A 24389-nucleotide genomic window follows, 5' to 3' on the forward strand; every position below is an offset into this window, starting at 1 on the left:
AACTTTAGTTAATTGGAAAAAGTTCCCAATTGTCATACAAAGTAAAGATACCTTCATAGAAAATTACTCAAGTAAAATATTACTTAAATAAAACTATTTAGTTTTAAATGTACTTAAGTATCAAAAGTAAATGTAATTTCTAAAATATACTTGACTTGTTATGGCTCCAATCCCAAAACCGGGATCGATATGACAACTACCAGTGAAAATAGAGGGCGCCAAATTCAAACCACAGAAGTCTCATAATTACAATTCCTAAAACATACATGTGTTGAATATCATTTTAAAGGTAATCTTGTTGTTAATCCCACCAAAGTGTCCGATTTCAAATAGGCTTTTCAGCCAAAGCACTACAAACGATTATGTTAGGTCTTCACCAAACACAATAAGCCCAGCCATTTTCCAGCGAAATATAGATAAAATTAATCACTAACCTTGAATTATCTTCATCAGACTAATATTGTTACACAATACATGTATGTTTTGTTTGATAAAGTTCATATTAATATAAAAAATCTGAGTTTACATTGGTTTATTAGATTCACAAGTTCCAAAAACATCAAGTGATTTTGCATAGCCACATTGTTACTTTTATTATTTTACCTTTATTTAACTAGGCAAGTCAGTTCAGAACAAATTCTTATTTTCAATGACGGCCTAGGAACAGTGGGTTAACTGCCTGTTCAGGGGCAGAACGACAGATTTCTACCTTGTCAGCTCGGGGATTTGAACTTGCAACCTTTCGGGTTTCCAGTCCAACGCTCTAACCACTAGGCTACCCTGCCGCCCTTGTAGAAGATAATACAAGTAAGTTATACACATGGAATTATAACCGCTGTGTCAGATTTCAAAATTAGTTTACGGAAAAAGCAACACATGCAATAATCTGAGACGGCGCTCAGAACAGAAGCCAAATTAGCCTCCATGTTGGAGTCAACAGAAACCAGAAAATACATGATAAATGTTTCCTTACCTTTGATGAACTTCATCAGAATGCCGTCCAAGGAATCCCAGGTCCACAATAAATGCTTGATTTGTTCGTAAATGTCAGTTATTTATGTCCAATTAGCTACTTTGGTTAGCGCGTTTGGTAAACAATTCCAAAGTCCAAAGCGCGTCCACTATAACGTGATGAAATGTCCAAACGTTCCATAACAGTAGAAACATGTCAACGATGGTCAACTCCTGGCAGTGGTGACTACTTCCTGTGTCATTCCACCCCCCTTCACATTAGAATCATCAGACGAAGTTCTATTGACTGCTGCCATCTAGTGGAAGGTGTAGGAAGTGAAAACTCATCCATATCTCGCTGTAATTTGGTTGAAAATCTGCCATCCCCAGAAAAAGAAAAACAGGAAGTGGAATTTCTCAGGCTTTTGCTATATGAGTTCTGTTAACCTCACAGGCATAATTCAAACAGTTTTAGAAACTTCAGATTGTTTTCTATTCAATACTAATAGTAATATGCTAATATGAGCAACTATGACTGAGGAGCAGGCCGTTGAATATGGGCACCTCTGTGAATCTTTCATCCAAGCTACTCAATAATGCCCCTGCAGCCATAAGACGTTTAGGATCAAAAGTGAAAGTATAATTTTTTTCAAATTATTTATATTAAGCAAACTAGATAGCTTCATTATTATAAATATATGGATAGCCAGGGGCACACTCCAACACTCAGACATCATTTACAAACCAAATGTGGTTTATGTGTCCTCCAGGTCGGAGGCAGTAGGGATGACCAGGGATGTTCTCTGTTTAGTGAGTCAGAGACAGTAGGGACAACCAGGGATGTTCTCTGTTTAGTGAGTCAGAGACAGTAGGGATGACCAGGGATGTTCTCTGTTTAGTGAGTCAGAGGCAGTAGGGACGACCAGGGATGTTCTCTGTTTAGTGAGTCAGAGACAGTAGGGACGACCAGGGATGTTCTCTGTTTAGTGAGTCAGAGACAGTAGGGATGACCAGTGATGTTCTCTGCTTAGTGAGTCAAAGACAGTAGGGATGACCAGGGATGTTCTCTGTTTAGAGAGTCCTCTAGATCAGAGGCAGTAGGGATGACCAGGGATGTTCTCTGTTTAGTGATTCCTCCAGATCAGAGGCAGTAGGAACGACCAGGGATGTTCTCTGTTTAGTGAGTCCTCCAGATCAGAGGCAGTAGAGATGACCAGGGATGTTCTCTGTTTAGTGAGTCCTCCAGATCAGAGGCAGTAGGAACAACCAGGGATGTTCTCTGTTTAGTGAGTCCTCCAGATCAGAGGCAGTAGAGATGACCAGGGATGTTCTCTGTTTAGTGAGTCAGAGACAGTAGGGATGACCAGGGATGTTCTCTGTTTAGTGAGTCCTCCAGATCAGAGGCAGTAGGGATGACCAGGGATGTTCTCTGTTTAGTAAGTCCTCCAGATCAGAGGCAATAGGAACAACCAGGGATGTTCTCTGTTTAGTGAGTCCTCCAGATCAGAGGCAGTAGGGACATCCAGGGATGTTCTCTGTTTAGTGAGTCCTCCAGATCAGAGGTAGTAGGGATGACCAGGGATGTTCTCTGTTTAGTGAGTCCACCAGATCAGAGCCAGTAGGGATGACCAGGGATGTTCTCTGTTTAGTGAGTCCTCCAGATCAGAGGCAGTAGTGATGACCAGGGATGTTCTTCGTTTAGTGAGTCCTCCAGATCAGAGGCAGTAGGGATGACCAGGGATGTTCTTTGTTTAGTGAGTCCTCCAGATCAGAGGCAGTAGGGATGACCAGGGATGTTCTTCGTTTAGTGAGTCCTCCAGATCAGAGGTAGTAGGGATGACCAGGGACGTTATCTTGATAAGTGTGTGAATTGGACCGTTTTCCTGAAATGCTAAGCATTCAAAATGTAACGAGTGCTTTAAGGTGTTAGGGAAAATGTATGGAGTAAAAAGTACATTATTTTTTTTAGGAATGTAGTGAAGTAAAAGTTGCCAAAAATGACAGATACTGTAAGGCTCTGGGTGTAGCTGGTGCAGAGGACTCAGGCGCAGGACAGCAGAGATGAGTAACACAAAGAACTTTACTCAACATTTCCAAATACAGGAAGTAACAACAAGCCCACAAACATCGGACCGAACTTACAATAAAACAATCACGCACAAAAACCACAGGGAAAACAGAGGGTTAAATAATGAACATGTCATGGGGGAATTGAAACCAGGTGTGTAAGACAAAGACAAAACAAATGGAAAATGAAAAGTGGATCGGCGACGGCTAGAAGGCCGGTGACGTTGACCGCCCAAACAAGATGTCGGCGGAAGTCGTGACAGAATTGAATTAAAAATACTTAAGTATTGAAGTACTACTGAAGTTCTTTCCACCACTGACCTTACAGAAAGCAGGCTACTGAAACAGACAGTGGTGTGGTGCTCAGTGGTGAGGCTGAGACAGACAGTGATGTGGTGCTCAGTGGTGAGGCTGAGACAGACAGTGATGTGGTGCTCAGTGGTGAGGCTGAGACAGACAGTGATGTGGTGCTCAGTGGGGAGGCTGAGACAGACAGTGATGTGGTGCTCAGTGGTGAGGCTTAGACAGACAGTGATGTGGTGCTCAGTGGGGAGGCTGAGACAGACAGTGATGTGGTGCTCAGTGGTGAGGCTGAGACAGACAGTGATGTGGTGCTCAGTGGTGAGGCTGAGACAGACAGTGATGTGGTGCTCAGTGGTGAGGCTGAGACAGACAGTGATGTGGTGCTCAGTGGTGAGGCTGAGACAGACAGTGATGTGGTGCTCAGTGGGGAGGCTGAGACAGACAGTGATGTGGTGCTCAGTGGTGAGGCTGAGACAGACAGTGATGTGGTGCTCAGTGGTGAGGCTGAGACAGACAGTGATGTGGTGCTCAGTGGTGAGGCTGAGACAGACAGTGATGTGGTGCTCAGTGGTGAGGCTGAGACAGACAGTGATGTGGTGCTCAGTGGTGAGGCTGAGACAGACAGTGGTGTGGTGCTCAGTGGGGAGGCTGAGACAGACAGTGATGTGGTGCTCAGTGGTGAGGCTGAGACAGACAGTGATGTGGTGCTCAGTGGTGAGGCTGAGACAGACAGTGGTGTGGTGCTCAGTGGTGAGGCTGAGACAGACAGTGATGTGGTGCTCAGTGGGGAGGCTGAGACAGACAGTGATGTGGTGCTCAGTGGTGAGGCTGAGACAGACATTGATGTGGTGCTCAGTGGTGAAGCTGAGACAGACAGTGATGTGGTGCTCAGTGGTGAGGCTGAGACAGACAGTGATGTGGTGCTCAGTGGTGAGGCTGAGACAGACAGTGATGTGGTGCTCAGTGGTGAGGCTGAGACAGACAGTGATGTGGTGCTCAGTGGTGAGGCTGAGACAGACAGTGATGTGGTACTCAGTGGTGAGGCTGAGACAGACAGTGATGTGGTGCTCAGTGGTGAGGCTGAGACAGACAGTGATGTGGTGCTCAGTGGTGAGGCTGAGACAGACAGTGATGTGGTGCTCAGTGGTGAGGCTGAGACAGACAGTGATGTGGTGCTCAGTGGGAGGCTGAGACAGACAGTGATGTGGTGCTCAGTGGTGAGGCTGAGACAGACAGTGATGTGGTGGTCAGTGGTGAGGCTGAGACAGACAGTGATGTGGTGCTCAGTGGTGAGGCTGAGACAGACAGTGATGTGGTGCTCAGTGGTGAGGCTGAGACAGACAGTGATGTGGTGCTCAGTGGTGAGGCTGAGACAGACAGTGATGTGGTGCTCAGTGGGGAGGCTGAGACAGACAGTGATGTGGTGCTCAGTGGTGAGGCTTAGACAGACAGTGGTGTGGTGCTCAGTGGTGAGGCTGAGACAGACAGTGATGTGGTGCTCAGTGGTGAGGCTGAGACAGACAGTGATGTGGTGCTCAGTGGTGAGGCTGAGACAGACAGTGATGTGGTGCTCAGTGGTGAGGCTGAGACAGACAGTGATGTGGTGCTCAGTGGTGAGGCTGAGACAGACAGTGATGTGGTGCTCAGTGGGGAGGCTGAGACAGACAGTGATGTGGTGCTCAGTGGTGAGGCTGAGACAGACAGTGATGTGGTGCTCAGTGGGGAGGCTGAGACAGACAGTGATGTGGTGCTCAGTGGTGAGGCTGAGACAGACAGTGATGTGGTGCTCAGTGTTGAGGCTGAGACAGACAGTGATGTGGTGCTCAGTGGTGAGGCTGAGACAGACAGTGATGTGGTGCTCAGTGGTGAGGCTGAGACAGACAGTGATGTGGTGCTCAGTGGTGAGGCTGAGACAGACAGTGATGTGGTACTCAGTGGTGAGGCTGAGACAGACAGTGATGTGGTGCTCAGTGGTGAGGCTGAGACAGACAGTGATGTGGTTCTCAGTGGGGAGGCTGAGACAGACAGTGATGTGGTGCTCAGTGGTGAGGCTGAGACAGACAGTGATGTGGTGCTCAGTGGTGAGGCTGAGACAGACAGTGATGTGGTGCTCAGTGGGGAGGCTGAGACAGACAGTGATGTGGTGCTCAGTGGTGAGGCTGAGACAGACAGTGATGTGGTGCTCAGTGGGGAGGCTGAGACAGACAGTGATGTGGTGCTCAGTGGTGAGGCTGAGACAGACAGTGATGTGGTGCTCAGTGGTGAGGCTGAGACAGACAGTGATGTGGTGCTCAGTGGTGAGGCTGAGACAGACAGTGATGTGGTGCTCAGTGGTGAGGCTGAGACAGACAGTGATGTGGTGCTCAGTGGTGAGGCTGAGACAGACAGTGGTGCGGTGCTCAGTGGTGAGGCTGAGACAGACAGTGATGTGGTGCTCAGTGGTGAGTCTGAGACAGACAGTGATGTGGTGCTCAGTGGTGAGTCTGAGACAGACAGTGATGTGGTGCTCAGTGGTGAGACAGACAGTGATGTGGTACTCAGTGGTGAGGCTGAGACAGACAGTGATGTGGTGCTCAGTGGTGAGGCTGAGACAGACAGTGATGTGGTGCTCAGTGGTGAGGCTGAGACAGACAGTGATGGTGCTCAGTGTTGAGGCTGAGACAGACAGTGATGTGGTGCTCAGTGGTGAGGCTGAGACAGACAGTGATGTGGTGCTCAGTGTTGAGGCTGAGACAGACAGTGATGTGGTGCTCAGTGGTGAGGCTGAGACAGACAGTGATGTGGTGCTCAGTGGTGAGGCTGAGACAGACAGTGATGTGGTGCTCAGTGGTGAGGCTGAGACAGACAGTGATGTGGTGCTCAGTGGTGAGGCTGAGACAGACAGTGATGTGGTGCTCAGTGGTGAGACAGACAGTGATGTGGTGCTCAGTGGTGAGACAGACAGTGATGTGGTGCTCAGTGGTGAGGCTGAGACAGACAGTGATGTGGTGCTCAGTGGTGAGGCTGAGACAGACAGTGATGTGGTGCTCAGTGGTGAGGCTGAGACAGACAGTGATGTGGTGCTCAGTGGTGAGGCTGAGACAGACAGTGATGTGGTGCTCAGTGGTGAGGCTGAGACAGACAGTGGTGTGGTGCTCAGTGGTGAGGCTGAGACAGACAGTGATGTGGTGCTCAGTGGTGAGGCTGAGACAGACAGTGATGTGGTGCTCAGTGGTGAGGCTGAGACAGACAGTGATGTGGTGCTCAGTGGTGAGGCTGAGACAGACAGTGATGTGGTGCTCAGTGGTGAGGCTGAGACAGACAGTGGTGTGGTGCTCAGTGGTGAGGCTGAGACAGACAGTGATGTGGTGCTCAGTGGTGAGGCTGAGACAGACAGTGATGTGGTGCTCAGTGGTGAGGCTGAGACAGACAGTGATGTGGTGCTCAGTGGTGAGGCTGAGACAGACAGTGATGTGGTGCTCAGTGGTGAGGCTGAGACAGACAGTGATGTGGTGCTCAGTGGTGAGGCTGAGACAGACAGTGGTGTGGTGCTCAGTGGTGAGGCTGAGACAGACAGTGATGTGGTGCTCAGTGGTGAGGCTGAGACAGACAGTGGTGTGGTGCTCAGTGGTGAGGCTGAGACAGACAGTGATGTGGTGCTCAGTGGTGAGGCTGAGACAGACAGTGATGTAGGAGGAAGCAGAGGAGACCAGAGAGAGGTTAGTAGAGTGGTTCCCAAACTTGAAGTCGGGGCCCCTGGGAGAATCAGCACTAATCTCATCAAACAAGATAAGAAAAAACATAAGATATGTTTCAATATGAACATCTCCACAACACCTATCCTCCCTATAGACCTACATAACAATACAACCACTGTATGTTTCAATATGAACATCTCAACAGGACCTATCCTCCATAAAGACCTACATTACAATACAATCACTGTATGTTTCAACATGAACATCTCAACAGGACCTATCTCCCTATAGACCTACATTACAATACAATCACTGTATGTTACAATATGAACATCTCAACAGGACCTATCCTCCCTATAGACCTACATTACAATACAACCACTGTATGTTACAATATGAACATCTCAACAGGACCTATCCTCCCTATAGACCTACATAACAATACAACCACTGTATGTTTCAATATGAACATCTCAACAGGACCTATCCTCCCTATAGACCTACATAACAATTCAACCACTGTATGTTACAATATGAACATCTCAACAGGACCTATTCTCCCTATAGACCTACATTAAAATACAACCACTGAATCTGGGCCCTTTACAACATTAGATAATAATAAACCAGACTAGATCAAGCTGGGACCTTTACCACATCAGATAATAATAAACCAGACTAGAGCAATCTGGGACCTTTACCACATCAGATAATAATAACCCAGACTAGATCAATCTGGGCCCTTTACCACATCAGATAATAATAACCCAGACTAGATCAATCTGGGACCTTTACCACATCAGATAATAATAAACCAGACTAGATCAATCTGGGCCCTTTACAACATTAGATAATAATAAACCAGACTAGATCAATCTGGGCCACAGTATCCCGGAACGACAGACAAAGACTAAATGTTTTTTCCAATAGATGACAGAGAACATAATAAAGTATTCAGAGAACCACAGTGGTTTGTAAACCAGGCTTTAGTGACATTTAACACAGTAGTTTTTATGTTTGAAGAACAACACAGTGGTTTCCACATCCCGTCCTGCTCCAGCAACGTCTAGCGAAGTCAAATCAAGATCAAGAGAGCATGATGTGCTGTTTTTAGCAAATCACATGTCTATCTTTTAGGTTGATTAAACTAAAGTATAAATACCACCGATTTCCAGCTGTGTTGACCAGTGTACGGAAGTGGGTACAACAGATTGATGAGGAAATTGTTTTATTTAAATCCATTTTGGGAATAAGGCTGTAACCTAACTAAATGTTGAAAAAGACAAAGGGGGCGGAACACTTTCCGAATGCGCCGTGTTTAACTCATAGGCTCTGTGAATGAACCTACAGCAGCCAAGGTGATAATGGCTGGGGTCATTGTATAACTAATAGGCTCTGTGAATGAACCTACAGCAGCCAAGGTGATCATGGCTGGGGTCATTGTATAACTAATAGGCTAGGTGAATGAACCTACAGCAGCCAAGGTGATCATGGCTGGGGTCATTGTATAACTAATAGGCTAGGTGAATGAACCTACAGCAGCCAAGGTGATAATGGATGGGGTCATTGTATAACTAATAGGCTCTGTGAATGAACCTACAGCAGCCAAGGTGATCATGGCTGGGGTCATTGTATAACTAATAGGCTAGGTGAATGAACCTACAGCAGCCAAGGTGATCATGGCTGGGGTCATTGTATAACTAATAGGCTCTGTGAATGAACCTATAGCAGCCAAGGTGATCATGGCTGGGGTCATTGTATAACTAATAGGCTAGGTGAATGAACCTACAGCAGCCAAGGTGATCATGGCTGGGGTCATTGTATAACTAATAGGCTAGGTGAATGAACCTACAGCAGCCAAGGTGATCATGGCTGGGGTCATTGTATAACTAATAGGCTAGGTGAATGAACCTACAGCAGCCAAGGTGATCATGGCTGGGGTCATTGTATAACTAATAGGCTAGGTGAATGAACCTACAGCAGCCAAGGTGATAATGGATGGGGTCATTGTATGACTAATAGGCTAGGTGAATGAACCTACAGCAGCCAAGGTGATCATGGCTGGGGTCATTGTATAACTAATAGGCTAGGTGAATGAACCTACAGCAGCCAAGGTGATCATGGCTGGGGTCATTGTATAACTAATAGGCTCTGTGAATGAACCTACAGCAGCCAAGGTGATAATGGCTGGGGTCATTGTATAACTAATAGGCTAGGTGAATGAACCTACAGCAGCCAAGGTGATCATGGCTGGGGTCATTGTATAACTAATAGGCTAGGTGAATGAACCTACAGCAGCCAAGGTGATCATGGCTGGGGTCATTGTATAACTAATAGGCTAGGTGAATGAACCTACAGCAGCCAAGGTGATCATGGCTGAGGTCATTGTATAACTAATAGGCTAGGTGAATGAACCTACAGCAGCCAAGGTGATAATGGCTGGGGTCATTGTATAACTAATAGGCTAGGTGAATGAACCTACAGCAGCCAAGGTGATAATGGCTGGGGTCATTGTATAACTAATAGACTAGATGGACTGAGGTAGGTAGATTGAACAGCTAACAGGCTGTGTGTTTGTAGATGGACTGAGGTAGGTAGATTGAACAGCTAACAGGCTGTGTGTTTGTAGATGGACTGAGGTAGGTAGATTGTATAGCTAACAGGCTGTGTGTTTGTAGATGGACTGAGGTAGGCAGATTGTATAGCTAACAGGCTGTGTGTAGTAGATGGACTGAGGTAGGCAGATTGTATAGCTAACAGGCTGTGTGTTTGTAGATGGACTGAGGTAGGCAGATTGTATAGCTAACAGGCTGTGTGTAGTAGATGGACTGAGGTAGGCAGATTGTATAGCTAACAGGCTGTGTGTTTGTAGATGGACTGAGGTAGGTAGATTGTATAGCTAACAGGCTGTGTGCTTGTAGATGGACTGAGGTAGGTAGATTGTATAGCTAACAGGCTGTGTGTAGTAGATGGACTGAGGTAGGTAGATTGTATAGCTAACAGGCTATGTGCTTGTAGATGGACTGAGGTAGGTAGATTGTATAGCTAACAGGCTGTGTGTTTGTAGATGGACTGAGGTAGGTAGATTGTATAGCTAACAGGCTGTGTGTTTGTAGATGGACTGAGGTAGGTAGATTGTATAGCTAACAGGCTGTGTTTGTAGATGGTCTGAGGTAGGTAGATTGTATAGCTAACAGGCTGTGTGTTTGTAGATGGACTGAGGTAGGTAGATTGTATAGCTAACAAGCTGTGTGTTTGTAGATGGACTGAGGTAGGTAGATTGAATAGCTAACAGGCTGTGTGTTTGTAGATGGACTGAGGTAAGTAGATTGTATAGCTAACAGGCTGTGTGTTTGTAGATGGACTGAGGTAGGTAGATTGTATAGCTAACAGGCTATGTGCTTGTAGATGGACTGAGGTAAGTAGATTGTATAGCTAACAGGCTGTGTGCTTGTAGATGGACTGAGGTAAGTAGATTGTACAGCTAACAGGCTGTGTGTTTGTAGATGGACTGAGGTAGGTAGATTGTATATCCAACAGGCTGTGTTTGTAGATGGACTGAGGTAGGTAGATTGTATAGCTAACAGGCTCTGTGTTTGTAGATGGACTGAGGTAGGTAGATTGTATAGCTAACAGGCTGTGTGCTTGTAGATGGACTGAGGTAGATTGTATAGCTAACAGGCTATGTGCTTGTAGATGGACTGAGGTAGGTAGATTATATAGCTAACAGGCTGTGTGTTTGTACATGGACTGAGGTAGGTAGATTGTATAGCTAACAGGCTGTGTGTAGTAGATGGACTGAGGTAGGTAGATTGTATAGCTAACAGGCTGTGTGCTTGTAGATGGACTGAGGTAGGTAGATTGTATAGCTAACAGGCTGTGTGTTTGTAGATGGACTGAGGTAGGTAGATTGTATAGCTAACAGGCTGTGTTTGTAGATGGACTGAGGTAGGTAGATTGTATAGCTAACAGGCTGTGTGTTTGTAGATGGACTGAGGTAGGTAGATTGTATAGCTAACAGGCTATGTGCTTGTAGATGGACTGAGGTAGGTAGATTGTATAGCTAACAGGCTGTGTTTGTAGATGGACTGAGGTAGGTAGATTGTATAGCTAACAGGCTGTGTGTTTATAGATGGACTGAGGTAGGTAGATTGTATATCCAACAGGCTGTGTTTGTAGATGGACTGAGGTAGGTAGATTGTATATCCAACAGGCTGTGTGTTTGTAGATGGACTGAGGTAGGTAGATTGTATAGCTAACAGGCTGTGTGTTTGTAGATGGACTGAGGTAGATTGTATAGCTAACAGGCTGTGTGTTTGTAGATGGACTGAGGAGGTAGATTGTATAGCTAACAGGCTGTGTGTTTGTAGATGGACTGAGGGAGGTAGATTGTATAGCTAACAGGCTGTGTTTGTAGATGGACTGAGGTAGGGAGATTGTATAGCTAACAGGCTGTGTGTAGTAGATGGACTGAGGTAGGTAGATTGTATAGCTAACAGGCTGTGTGTTTGTAGATGGACTGAGGTAGGTAGATTGTATAGCTAACAGGCTGTGTTTTTGTAGATGGACTGAGGTAGGTAGATTGTATAGCTAACAGGCTGTGTGTTTGTAGATGGACTGAGGTGAATGAACCTACAGCAGCCAAGGTGATAATGGCCGAGGTCATTTTTGCTTGTTTGCTGTTCTCCAAATAGCATTTTAGAGATTTTAAATCGTATAGAAATGCAGTAAATGAGCTTCAACATTGTAATTTATGTTTATGTGGTCACCCTAATGTGTGTGTCTGACAGAGAGGGAGCCTGAGTAGAGTTTCACAGCATAGGATCTCCAATGGCTCTCACGATCATTAATGTAATCCGCCAGCCAGCCAGCCAGCCCAGAGCAGACAGCTTTAACTACTGTGTCAGCTGGTACCAACCTCTATCCCCCCCGTTTTAACCCTGCTGTAGTCTGTTCCACACTCACTAAACTCACTGATCCCAGTATGTCCCAAGTGGAACCCTAATCCCTGTGTAGAAAATAGGGAGCCATTTCATACGCAGACTCTGTCTCACTGGCTCTCTCTGTCAACATTATTCCTCTCAGAACAGCAATCTGGGACCTTTACCACATCAGATAATAATAAACCAGACTAGATCAATCTGGGACCTTTACCACATCAGATAATAATAAACCAGACTAGATCAATCTGGGACTTTTACCACATCAGATAATAATAAACCAGACTAGATCAACCTGGGACCTTTACCACATCAGATAATAATAAACCAGACTAGATCAATCTGGGACCTTTACCACATCAGATAATAATAAACCAGACTAGATCAATCTGGGACTTTTACCACATCAGATAATAATAAACCAGACTAGATCAATCTGGGACTTTTACCACATCAGATAATAATAAACCAGACTAGATCAATCTGGGACTTTTACCACATCAGATAATAATAAACCAGACTAGATCAATCTGGGACCGTTACCACATCAGATAATAATAAACCAGACTAGATCAATCTGGGACTTTTAACACATCAGATAATAATAAACCAGACTAGATCAATCTGGGACCTTTACTACATCAGATAATAATAAACCAGACTAGATCAATCTGGGACCTTTACCACATCAGATAATAATAAACCAGACTAGATCAATCTGGGACCTTTACCACATCAGATAATTATAAACCAGACTAGATCAATCTGGGACTTTTACCACATCAGATAATAATAAACCAGACTAGATCAATCTGGGACCTTTACCACATCAGATAATAATAAACCAGACTAGATCAAGCTGGGACCTTTACCAAAAACACCCAATTGTCTGTTTGATAAATCTTTGACGTGAAGTAAAAACCATTATTTTGCTCTTCAAATATAACAATACCACAAATGAAGTATGACATTGCATTCTGGTTCCGTTCGTGTGATAACTGACCAATTATGACATTGCATTCTGGTTCCATTCGTGTGATAACTGACCAATTATGACATTGCATTCTGGTTCCATTCGTGTGATAACTGACCAATTATGACATTGCATTCTGGTTCCGTTCGTGTGATAACTGACCAATTATGACATTGCATTCTGGTTCCATTCGTGTGATAACTGACCAATTATGTCATTGCATTCTGGTTCCATTCGTGTGATAACTGACCAATTATGACATTGCATTCTGGTTCCGTTCGTGTGATAACTGACCAATTATGACATTGCATTCTGGTTCCATTCGTGTGATAACTGACCAATTATGACATTGCATTCTGGTTCCATTCGTGTGATAACTGACCAATTATGACATTGCATTCGGTTCCATTCGTGTGATAACTGACCAATTATGACATTGCATTCTGGTTCCATTCATGTGATAACTGACCAAGTATGACATTGCATTCTGGTTCCATTCGTGTTCTCAATTATGCTTGCTACAAGTACATTGCAAGCTACTCGAGTGACCAACATCAATCATCCTGGCTTTGTGTACACGGCCTTTGTATGGTAGCTGTAAATGTATAGTGCTGTTACATTGTACAGGGTTACTGAGTGACTCTGAAAACAGTATCTGACTGACTGAGGAATGTTAGGAAGCTGTTTACGGGTGACCAGTACCTCTCCAATAGAACTACTGCTTCATTCTGTAGTTTACACCGGGAGGCTCTCAGCAACCCAGGGTCAATACCTCTCAATAGAACTACTGCTTCATTCTGTAGTTTACACTGGGAACCCAGGGTCAGTACCTCTCAATAGAACTACTGCTTCATTCTGTAGTTTACACTGGGAACCCAGGGTCAGTACCTCTCAATAGAACTACTGCTTCATTCTGTAGTTTACACTGGGAACAGGGTCAGTACCTCTCAATAGAACTACTGCTTCATTCTGTAGTTTACACTGGGAACCCAGGGTCAGTACCTCTCAATAGAACTACTGCTTCATTCTGTAGTTTACACCGGGAACCCAGGGTCAGTACCTCTCAATAGAACGACTGCTTCATTCTGTAGTTTACACCGGAGGCTCTCAGCAACCCAGGGTCAGTACCTCTCAATAGAACTACTGCTTCATTCTGTAGTTTACACTGGGAACCCAGGGTCAGTACCTCTCAATAGAACTACTGCTTCATTCTGTAGTTTAACGGGAACCCAGGGTCAGTACCTCTCAATAGAACTACTGCTTCATTCTGTAGTTTACACCTGAACCAGGGTCAGTACCTCTCAATAGAACTACTGCTTCATTCTGTAGTTTACACCGGGAGGCTCTCAGCAACCCAGGGTCAGTACCTCTCAATAGAACTACTGCTTCATTCTGTAGTTTACACCGGGAACCCAGGGTCAGTACCTCTCAATAGAACTACTGCTTCATTCTGTAGTTTGACACCGGGAACCCAGGGTCAGTACCTCCAATAGAACTCTGCTTCATTCTGTAGTTTACACTGGGAGGCTCTCAGCAACCCAGGGTCAATACCTCTCAATAGAACTACTGCTTCATTCTGTAGTTTAACCGGGAACAGGGTCAGTACCTCTCAATAGAACTACTGCTTCATTCTGTAGTTACACTGGGAGGCTCTCAGCAACCAGGGCCAGTACCTCTCAATAGAACTACTGCTTCATTCTGTAGTTTCCGGGAACCCAGGGTCTGTACCTCTCAATAGAACTACTGCTTCATTCTGTAGTTTCGGGGAACCAGGGTCAGTACCTCTCAATAGAACTACTGCTTCATTCTGTAGTTTACACCGGGAACAGGGTCAGTACCTCTCAATGAACTACTGCTTCATTCTGTAGTTTACACCGGGAACCCAGGTCAGTACCTCTCAATAGAACTACTGCTTCATTCTGTAGTTTACACCGGGAACCCAGGGTCAGTACCTCTCAATAGAACTACTGCTTCATTCTGTAGTTTACACCGGGAGGCTCTCGGCAACCCAGGGTCAGTACCTCAATAGTTTATTGAGGAATATTCCAGTGTAGATTAATTGACACATGTTCCCCTTTTGTCTGGCTTTGTGTGGTCATTCCGACTCTATAGACTGTGTGAAAATACGTCCCCTGTGATCTTATGGGGATCTGTGCTTGTCTTACAATTCCCCCTCGAGTTCCTTCCCCGTTCACACACAGACAAATGGTTGGTATCTACGGACTCAGAAGAAACACACCATGTTTAAAAGGGGTTCAGAGGTCCTAAATTCAGCCGGCGTGACAGTGGGACTTATTGAGTTAACCACTCACTAACTCACACTACACTGTGTTTATAAACACTATCATGGGCCTGTCAGTCATTGATTGAGTGGTGACACAGGACATATTTTATCCCATGAAAATAATATATATATATCTGAAAGATTAGTGGAATCTGTGAGACTGAGGCAGGAATTCCTTTAACCATAAAGTGGTATATCTGGTGTTCAACCTTCCCAAGTTCTCTCAGTCACCGCTCCTCCGCTCTCTCCACTGGCTTCCAGTTGAACTATCCGCTACAAGACCATGGTGCTTGCCTACGGAGCTGTGAGGAACGGCACCGCAACCTCCAGGCTCTGATCAGGCCCTACACCCAAACAAGGGCACTGCGTTCATCCACCTCTGGCCTGCTCGCCTCCCTACCACTGAGGAAGTACAGTTCCGCTCAGCCCAGTCAAAACTGTTCGCTGCTCTGGCCCCCAATGGTGGAACAAACTCCCTCACACGCCAGGACAGCAGAGTCAATCACCACCTTCCGGAGACACCTGAAACCCCACCTCTTCAAGGAATACCTAGGATAGGATAAGTAATCCTTCTCACCCCCCCCCTTAAATGATTTAGATGCACTATTGTAGTGGCTGTTCCACTGGATGTCAGAAGGTGAATTCCCAATTTGTCAGTCGCTCTGGATAGAGCGTCTGCTAAATGACTTAAATGTAAATGTAAATGTATATTTACTGAGTAGTGTGGATTCATGGACGCACAGAACTTCTGGATCAGATGGAGTTCAGGAAGAGAAGCAGTGAGATCAGGCGATGGCCATTTCCTCCTTTTATGGAGTTGAGATCTGTCGGACATTTCCACCTGACCTTTAGCGCCCCTGGCCCAGCTGAGTAAATGGCAATGAATTAAAGGATTATTCCACCAACTCCATGGGCCTTTTCTACAATATCTACCGCCTGTATCACCCTCTCAGGAAGTTGTCATAACCACTTCCTGTCTCTCTCTGCAGGTGGGCCTTTTGAGTGGGATCCTGGAGGGACCATGATCGGCTCCGGCATCTTCACCCAGGGCAGTGCTGCTGGAAACGGGAGCCGTAGGACCATGTCTGTGTGTCTGGGCCGCCTGCGGGGTGCTAGCTACACTGGGTGAGGAGACACACACACAGGCTACACTGGGTGAGGAGACACACACACAGGCTACACTGGGTGAGGAGACACACACACAGGCTACACTGGGTGAGGACACACACACACAGGCTACACTGGGTGAGGAGACACACACACACAGGCTACACTGGGTGAGGAGACACACACACAGGCTACACTGGGTGAGGAACACACACACACAGGCTACACTGGGTGAGGAGACACACACACAGGCTACACTGGGTGAGGAGACACACACACAGGCTACACTGGGTGAGGAGACACACACACACAGGCTACACTGGGTGAGGAGACACACACACACAGGCTACACTGGGTGAGGAGATACACACACAGGCAACACTGGGTGAGGAGACACACACACAGGCTACACTGGGTGAGGAGACACACACACAGGCTACACTGGGTGAGGAGATACACACACAGGCTACACTGGGTGAGGACACACACACACAGGCTACACTGGGTGAGGAGATACACACACAGGCTACACTGGGTGAGGAGACACACACACACAGGCTACACTGGGTGAGGAGACACACACACAGGCTCCACTGGGTGAGGAGACACACACACAGGCTACACTGGGTGAGGAGACACACACACAGGCTACACTGGGTGAGGAGACACACACACAGGCTCCACTGGGTGAGGAGACACACACACAGGCTACACTGGGTGAGGAGACAAACAGGGCTCCACTGGGTGAGGAGACACACACACAGGCTACACTGGGTGAGGAGACACACACACAGGCTACACTGGGTGAGGAGACACACACACAGGCTACACTGGGTGAGGAGACACACACACAGGCTACACTGGGTGAGGAGACACACACACACAGGCTACACTGGGTGAGGAGACACACACACAGGCTACACTGGGTGAGGAGACACACACACAGGCTACACTGGGTGAGGAGATACACACACAGGCTACACTGGGTGAGGAGACACACACACAGGCTACACTGGGTGAGGAGACACACACACAGGCTACACTGGGTGAGGAGACACACACACAGAGGCTACACTGGGTGAGGAGATACACACACAGGCTACACTGGGTGAGGAGACACACACAGGCTACACTGGGTGAGGAGACACACACACAGGCTACACTGGGTGAGGAGACACACACAGGCTACACTGGGTGAGGACACACACACAGGCTACACTGGGTGAGGAGACACACACACAGGCTACACTGGGTGAGGAGACACACACACAGGCTACACTGGGTGAGGAGACACACACACAGGCTACACTGGGTGAGGAGACACACACAGGCTACACTGGGTGAGGAGACACACACACAGGCTACACTGGGTGAGGAGACACACACACAGGCTACACTGGGTGAGGAGACACACGCAGAGGCTACACTGGGTGAGGAGACACACACACAGGCTACACTGGGTGAGGATTCACACACACAGGCTACACTGGGTGAGGAGACACACACACAGGCTACACTGGGTGAGGAGACACACACAGGCTACACTGGGTGAGGAGACACACACACAGGCTACACTGGGTGAGGAGACACACACAGGCTACACTGGGTGAGGAGACACACACACAGGCTACACTGGGTGAGGAGACACACACAGGCTACACTGGGTGAGGAGACACACACAGGCTACACTGGGTGAGGAGACACACACACACAGGCTACACTGGGTGAGGAGACACACACACAGGCTACACTGGGTGAGGAGACACACACACAGGCTACACTGGGTGAGGAGACACACACACAGGCTACACTGGGTGAGGAGACACACACACAGGCTACACTGGGTGAGGAGACACACACACAGGCTACACTGGGTGAGGAGACACACACACAGGCTACACTGGGTGAGGAGACACACACACAGGCTACACTGGGTGAGGAGACACACACACAGGCTACACTGGGTGAGGAGACACACACACAGGCTACACTGGGTGAGGAGACACACACAGGCTACACTGGGTGAGGAGACACACACAGGCTACACTGGGTGAGGAGACACACACACAGGCTACACTGGGTGAGGAGACACACACACACGCAGGCTACACTGGGTGAGAGACACACACACAGGCTACACTGGGTGAGGACACACACATTACCTGATCTGACCTGGGTAATCTCTAACCAGAACCTAAATGACACCATAAACTGAGATAGATTAAGTGATTAACCCTATCCTGGGTAATCTCTAACCAGACACTAAATGACACCATAAACTGAGATAGATTTCCTTGACAAACCCTATCCTAGGTAGTCTCTAACCAGTCAGTAGTGGTCGGAAAGAATGTTAGGAATCTCCTAAATCATGAATGACCAAAGTGAGGAGGACTCTGTGTGAGAAGGGCTCCGTGTGAGAAGGGCCCCATGTGAGAAGGGCCCCATGTGAGAAGGGCCCCGTGTGAGAAGGGCTCCGTGTGAGAAGGGCTCCGTGTGAGAAGGGCCCCATGTGAGAAGGGCCCCGTGTGAGAAGGGCCCCGTGTGAGAAGGCTCCGTGTGAGAAGGGCTCCGTGTGAGAAGGGCGAAGGGCCCCGTGTGAGAAGGGCCCCGTGTGACAAGGGCCCCATGTGAGAAGGGCTCCGTGTGAGAAGGGCCCCGTGTGAGAAGGGCCCCATGTGAGAAGGGCCCCGTGTGAGGAGGACTGGAACTGCATCCCAATGGCACCCTAACCCTATGGGTGCCATAGGGCTTTGGTCTAATGTAGTGCACTATATAGGGAATAGGGTGCCATAGGGCTCTGGTCTAAAGTAGTGCACTATATATAGGGAATAGGGTGCCATAGGGCTCTGGTATAAAGTAGTGCACTGTAAAGGGAATAGGGTGCCATAGGGCTCTGGTATAAAGTAGTGCACTATATAGGGAATAGGGTGCCATAGGGCCACTGACACAACAGTGGTAGGCCTGATCACCGACAACAACGAGACAGCCTATTAGGGAGGAAATCAGAGACCTGGCCATGTGGTGCCAGGACAACAACCTCTCCCCCTCAGCGTGATCAAGGAGATGGAGATGATTGTGGACTACAGGAAAAACAGGACCGAGCATGCCCCCATTCTCATCGACAGGGCTGCAGTTGAACAGGTTGAGAGCTTCAAGTTCCTTGGCGTCCACATCACCAACAAACTAACATGGTCCAAGTACACCATGACCGTCGTGAGGCGGGCACGAAAAAATCCATTCCCCCTCAGTGGACAGAAAAGATTTGGCATGGGTCCTCAGATCCTCAAAAAGTTCTACATCTGCACCATTGAAAGCATCCTGACTGGTTGCATCACTGCCTGGTACAGAGGGTAGTGCGAACGGCCCAGTACATCACTGGGGCCAAGCTTCCTGCCATCCAGGACCTCTATACCAGGCGGTGTCAGAGGAAGGCCCAGTACATCACTGGGGCCAAGCTTCCTGCCATCCAGGACCTCTATACCAGGCGGTGTCAGAGGAAGGCCCAGTACATCACTGGGGCCAAGCTTCCTGCCATCCAGGACCTCTATACCAGGCGGGTTCAGAGGAAGGCCCAGTACATCACTGGGGCCAAGCTTCCTGCCATCCAGGACCTCTATACCAGGCGGTGTCAGAGGAAGGCCCTACAGAGGGTTCTAAACGCTTCTACGGCCCAGTACATCACTGGGGCCAAGCTTCCTGCCATCCAGGACCTCTATACCAGGCGGTGTCAGGGAAGGCCCTATAGAGGGTCACTGTGCACGGCCCAGTACATCACTGATTGATCAAGCTTCCTGCCATCCAGGACCTCTATACCAGGCGGTGTCAGAGGAAGGCCCTGAAAATCGTCAGAGACTCCAGCCACCCGAGTCAGACTGTTCTCTCTGCTACCACATGGCAAGCGACAACCGGAGCACCACGTCTAGGTCCAAGAGGCTTCTAAACAGCTTCTACCCCCAAGCCATAAGACTCCTGAACATCTAATCAAATGGCTACCCAGACTATCTGCATTGAACCCCCCCCCCCCTCTCCACACCATTTTTTTTAACTGCACTGTCGGTTAGGGGCTAGATAACCAGGTAAAGCTTTCACTGTGCATATGACTAATAACATTTGATTTGATTGATCAATTAAGACCTAGACAACCAGGTGAGTTCCTAACTAGTCAATTAAGACCTAGACAACCAGGTGAGTTCCTAACTAGTCAATAAAGACCTAGACAACCAGGTGAGTTCCTAACTAGTCAATTAAGACCTAGACAACCAGGTGAGTTCCTAACTAGTCAAATAAGACCTAGATAACCAGGTGAGTTCCTAACTAGTCAATTAAGACAACCATGTGAAAGGAAATCCCCTGAAGGAAATCCCCCTGAAGCAGGACTAGTGTCAGCTAACTGCCCGTCTCTGAGCCTGCCTGTCTGCCTGCAGGGGCGCTGTGCTACGCGGAGCTGGGCACCATGATCACTAAGTCTGGAGGGGAATACTCTTACCTGATGGAGGCCTTTGGGTCAGTGATGGCCTACCTCTACTCATGGAGCACCATCATGGTCCTAAAGCCCTCCGCCTTCGCCATCATCGCCCTAAGCTTCGCAGAGTATGCCTCCACGCCCGTTCTACCCAGGATGCACTCCTCCCATTGTGGTCACAAGTGCCTGGCTGCAGCGTGCATATGTGAGTGTAAATACTTCTAGAACTATGAAAAATCCCAATAGAAAACAATTGGCATGCACTTCCTGAATGGACTTAATTAAAACCTCAAAATCTCAATTTTCTTTCCAATCTTATTGGAGGAGAAGATCCAAGCTCCCTCCCCTCTGACCTTCTTCTCCAATGCCTTTTGAGAAGAGAGGATGCCTGGGATCGAGTAACATGACTTGGCCCCCACCGTCCTCTTCCTGTCTTGTGTTCTCCTCCTCCTCCTCTTCCCCTTTTCTCCTCCTCCTCCTTCTCTTCCTCCCGCCTCCTCCGCCTCCTGCTCCTCTAGTATCATAGATACCATCAACTGTTGTTGTTCAGTTAACCCCTAGACTGCTCACCATGCTCTTAAACCCTAAACTGCTCACTAGGCTTTCAACCCTAAACTGATCCCAAGGCACTACACTAGCAGTACACTAGTTCTGTACTGCCCATTGTTCCAGCCTCGTGTGTGTGTGTGTGTGTGTGTGTGTGTGTGTGTGTGTGTGTGTGTGTGTGTGTGTGTGTGTGTGTGTGTGTGTGTGTGTGTGTGTGTGTGTGTGTGTGTGTGTGTGTGTGTGTGTGTGTGTGTGTGTGTGTGTGTGTGTGTGTGTGTGTCGGAGTGGTTGATTCCAACAGAAGACCAACTTCTGTCTCGTATGGATTAATTAAATATTCCTCCTCTTCATCCTTCCTCTTCCTCCCCGACAGTGATGATCGTGTCGGTGAACTGTCTCAGTGTGAAGCTAGCCAACTATGTCCAGAACTTCTTCACTGCAGCCAAGCTTCTCATCATCCTGGTCATCATAGTGGCAGGCATCGTCCTCTTGGCACAAGGTTGGTACTTTACACATTCTGTCTGCCTGCCAAATGACACCCTATTCCCTATATATAGTGCACTACTTCAGACCAGAGCCCTATTCCCTATATAGTGCACTACTTTAGACCAGAGCCCTATGGCACCCTATTCCCTATATAGTGCACTACATTAGACCAGAGCCCTATGGCACCCTATTCCCTATATAGTGCACTACATTAGACCAGAGCCCTATGGAACCCTCTTCCCTATATAGTGCACTACTTTAGACCAGAGCCCTATTCCCTATATAGTGCACTACTTTAGACCAGAACCCTATTCCCTACATAGTGCACTACTTTAGACCAGAACCCTATTCCCTATATATAGTGCACTACTTTAGACCAGATCCCTATTCCCTACATAGTGCATAGCCCTATGTCATCCTATTCCCCGTATAGTACAGTCATGGCCAAAAGTTTAGAGAATTAAACAAATATTACTTTTCACAAAGTTTGCTGCTTCAGTGTCTTCAGATAATATTGTCAGATGTTACTATGGAAAACTGAAGTATAATTAGAAGCATTTCATAAGTGTCAAAGGCTTTTATTGACAATTACATGAAGTTGATGCAAAAAGTCAATATTTGCAGTGTTGAACCTTCTTTTCAAGACCTCTGCAATCCGTCCTGGCATGCTGTCAATTAACTTCTGGGCCACATCCTGACTGATGGTAGCCAATTCGTGCCTAATCAATGCTTGGAGTTTGTCAGAATTTGTGGGTTTTGGTTTGTCCACCCGCCTCTTAAAGATTGACCACCTCAATTGGGATTAAGGTCTGTGGAGTTCCTGGCCATGGACACAAAATATCCCCGAGACACTTAGTTATCACTATTGCCTTATGGAAAGGTGTCCATCATGCTGGAAAAGGCATGGTTAGTCACCAAACTGTTCTGGATGGTTGGGAGAAGTTGCTCTCGGAGGATGTGTAGGTACCATTCTTTATTCATGGCTGTGTTCTTAGGCAAAACTGTGAGTGAGCCCACTCCCTTGGCTGAGAAGCAACCCCACACATGAATGTTCTCAGGATGCTTTACTGTTGGCATGACACAGGACTGATAGTAGCGCTCATCTTATATTCCCCGGACAAGCTTTTTCCTGATGCCCCAAACAATCGGAAAGGGGATTCATCAGAGCAAATGACTTTACCCCAGTCCTCAGCAGTCCAATCCCTGTATCTTTTGCAGAATATCAGTCTGTCCCTGATGTTTTTCCTGGAGAGGAGTGACTTCGTTGCTGCCCTTCTTGACACCAGGCCATCCTCCAGAAGTCTTCGCCTCACTGTGCATGCAGATGCATTCACACCTGCCTGCTGCCATTTCTGAGCAGCTCTGTACTGGTGGTGTCACAATCCTGCAGCTGAATCAACTTTAGGAGATGGTCCTGGCGCTTGTTGGACTTTCTTTGGCGCCCTGAAGCCTTCTTCACAACAATTGAACCGCTCTCCTTGATGTTCTTGATGATCCGATAAATGGTTGATTTAGGTGCAATCTTACTGGCAGTAATATCCTTGCCTGTGAAGCCCTTTTGTGCAAAGCAATGAAGACGGCACGTGTTTCTTTGCAGGTAACCATGGTTGACAGAGGATGAACAATGATTCCAAGTACCATCTTCCTTTTGAAGCTTCCAGTCTGTTATTCAAACTCAATCAGCATGACAGAGTGATCTCCAGCCTTGTCAACTCTCACACCTGTGTTAATGAGATAAATACTGACATGATGTCAGCTGGTCCTTCTGTGGCAGGACTGAAACGCAGTGGAAATGTTCTTTTGGCGATTCAGTTCATTTGCATGGCAAATATAGGGGAATAGGGTAGAACACTATAGAACAGGCTACTGGTCTGTAGACCAGAGCCCGATAGATCCCCCAGAGCCCTATGGATCCCCCAGAGCCCTATGGATCTCCCAGAGCCCTATGGATCCCCCAGAGCCCAATAGATCCCTCAGAGCCCAATAGATCCCTCAGAGCCCGACAGATCCATCTGAGCCCGACAGATACATTTGAGCCTGACAGATCCATCTGAGCTCTACACTGTATATCCCCAGAGCCCCTACGCTGTAGATCCCCCAGAGCCCTACGCTGTAGATCCCCCCAGAGCCCCATACTGTAGATCCCCCAGAGCCCTACAGATCCATCATAGCCCTACGACTCCCCCAAGGCGCTAAAGATCTCACAGAGCATTACAGATCTGAATATACATCCCTCAGATCTCTAAGCCCTATACATTCTTCAAAGCACTACAGATCCCCCAGAGCCCTACGTATCCCCCAGAGCCCTATACATCCCTCAGATATCTGAGCTCTATATATCCATCAGAGCCCTATAGATCCATCAGAGCCCAATGGATCCCCCATAGCCAAATGGATCCCCCAGAGCCCAATGGATCCCCCATAGCCAAATGGATCCCCCAGAGCCAAATGGATCCCCCAGAGCCCAATGGATCCCTCTGAGCCCTATACTGTAGACCCCCCCCCCCAGAGCCCTATACTGTAGACCTCCCCCAGAGCCCTATACTGTAGATCCCCCAGTGCCCTATACTCTAGATCCCCCAGAGCCCTAAAG

The 24389-nt window shown here is 47.4% G+C and overlaps 1 long non-coding RNA gene across 1 annotated transcript in view; it reads left to right on the forward strand.

Moving 5' to 3' along the window:
* LOC135533188 (uncharacterized) overlaps window positions 1-16204 on the forward strand; it is a 42166-nt gene extending 25962 nt beyond the window's left edge. The window contains exon 4 of the long non-coding RNA XR_010454460.1: window positions 16185-16204. This is a non-coding gene — a long non-coding RNA (uncharacterized LOC135533188). The remainder of the gene's footprint in view (window positions 1-16184) is intronic.
* The last annotated feature ends 8185 nt before the right edge of the window (window positions 16205-24389 follow it).

The sequence above is a fragment of the Oncorhynchus masou genome, unplaced genomic scaffold, assembly GCF_036934945.1.
Source record: "Oncorhynchus masou masou isolate Uvic2021 unplaced genomic scaffold, UVic_Omas_1.1 unplaced_scaffold_2277, whole genome shotgun sequence".
NCBI lineage: Eukaryota > Metazoa > Chordata > Actinopteri > Salmoniformes > Salmonidae > Oncorhynchus > Oncorhynchus masou.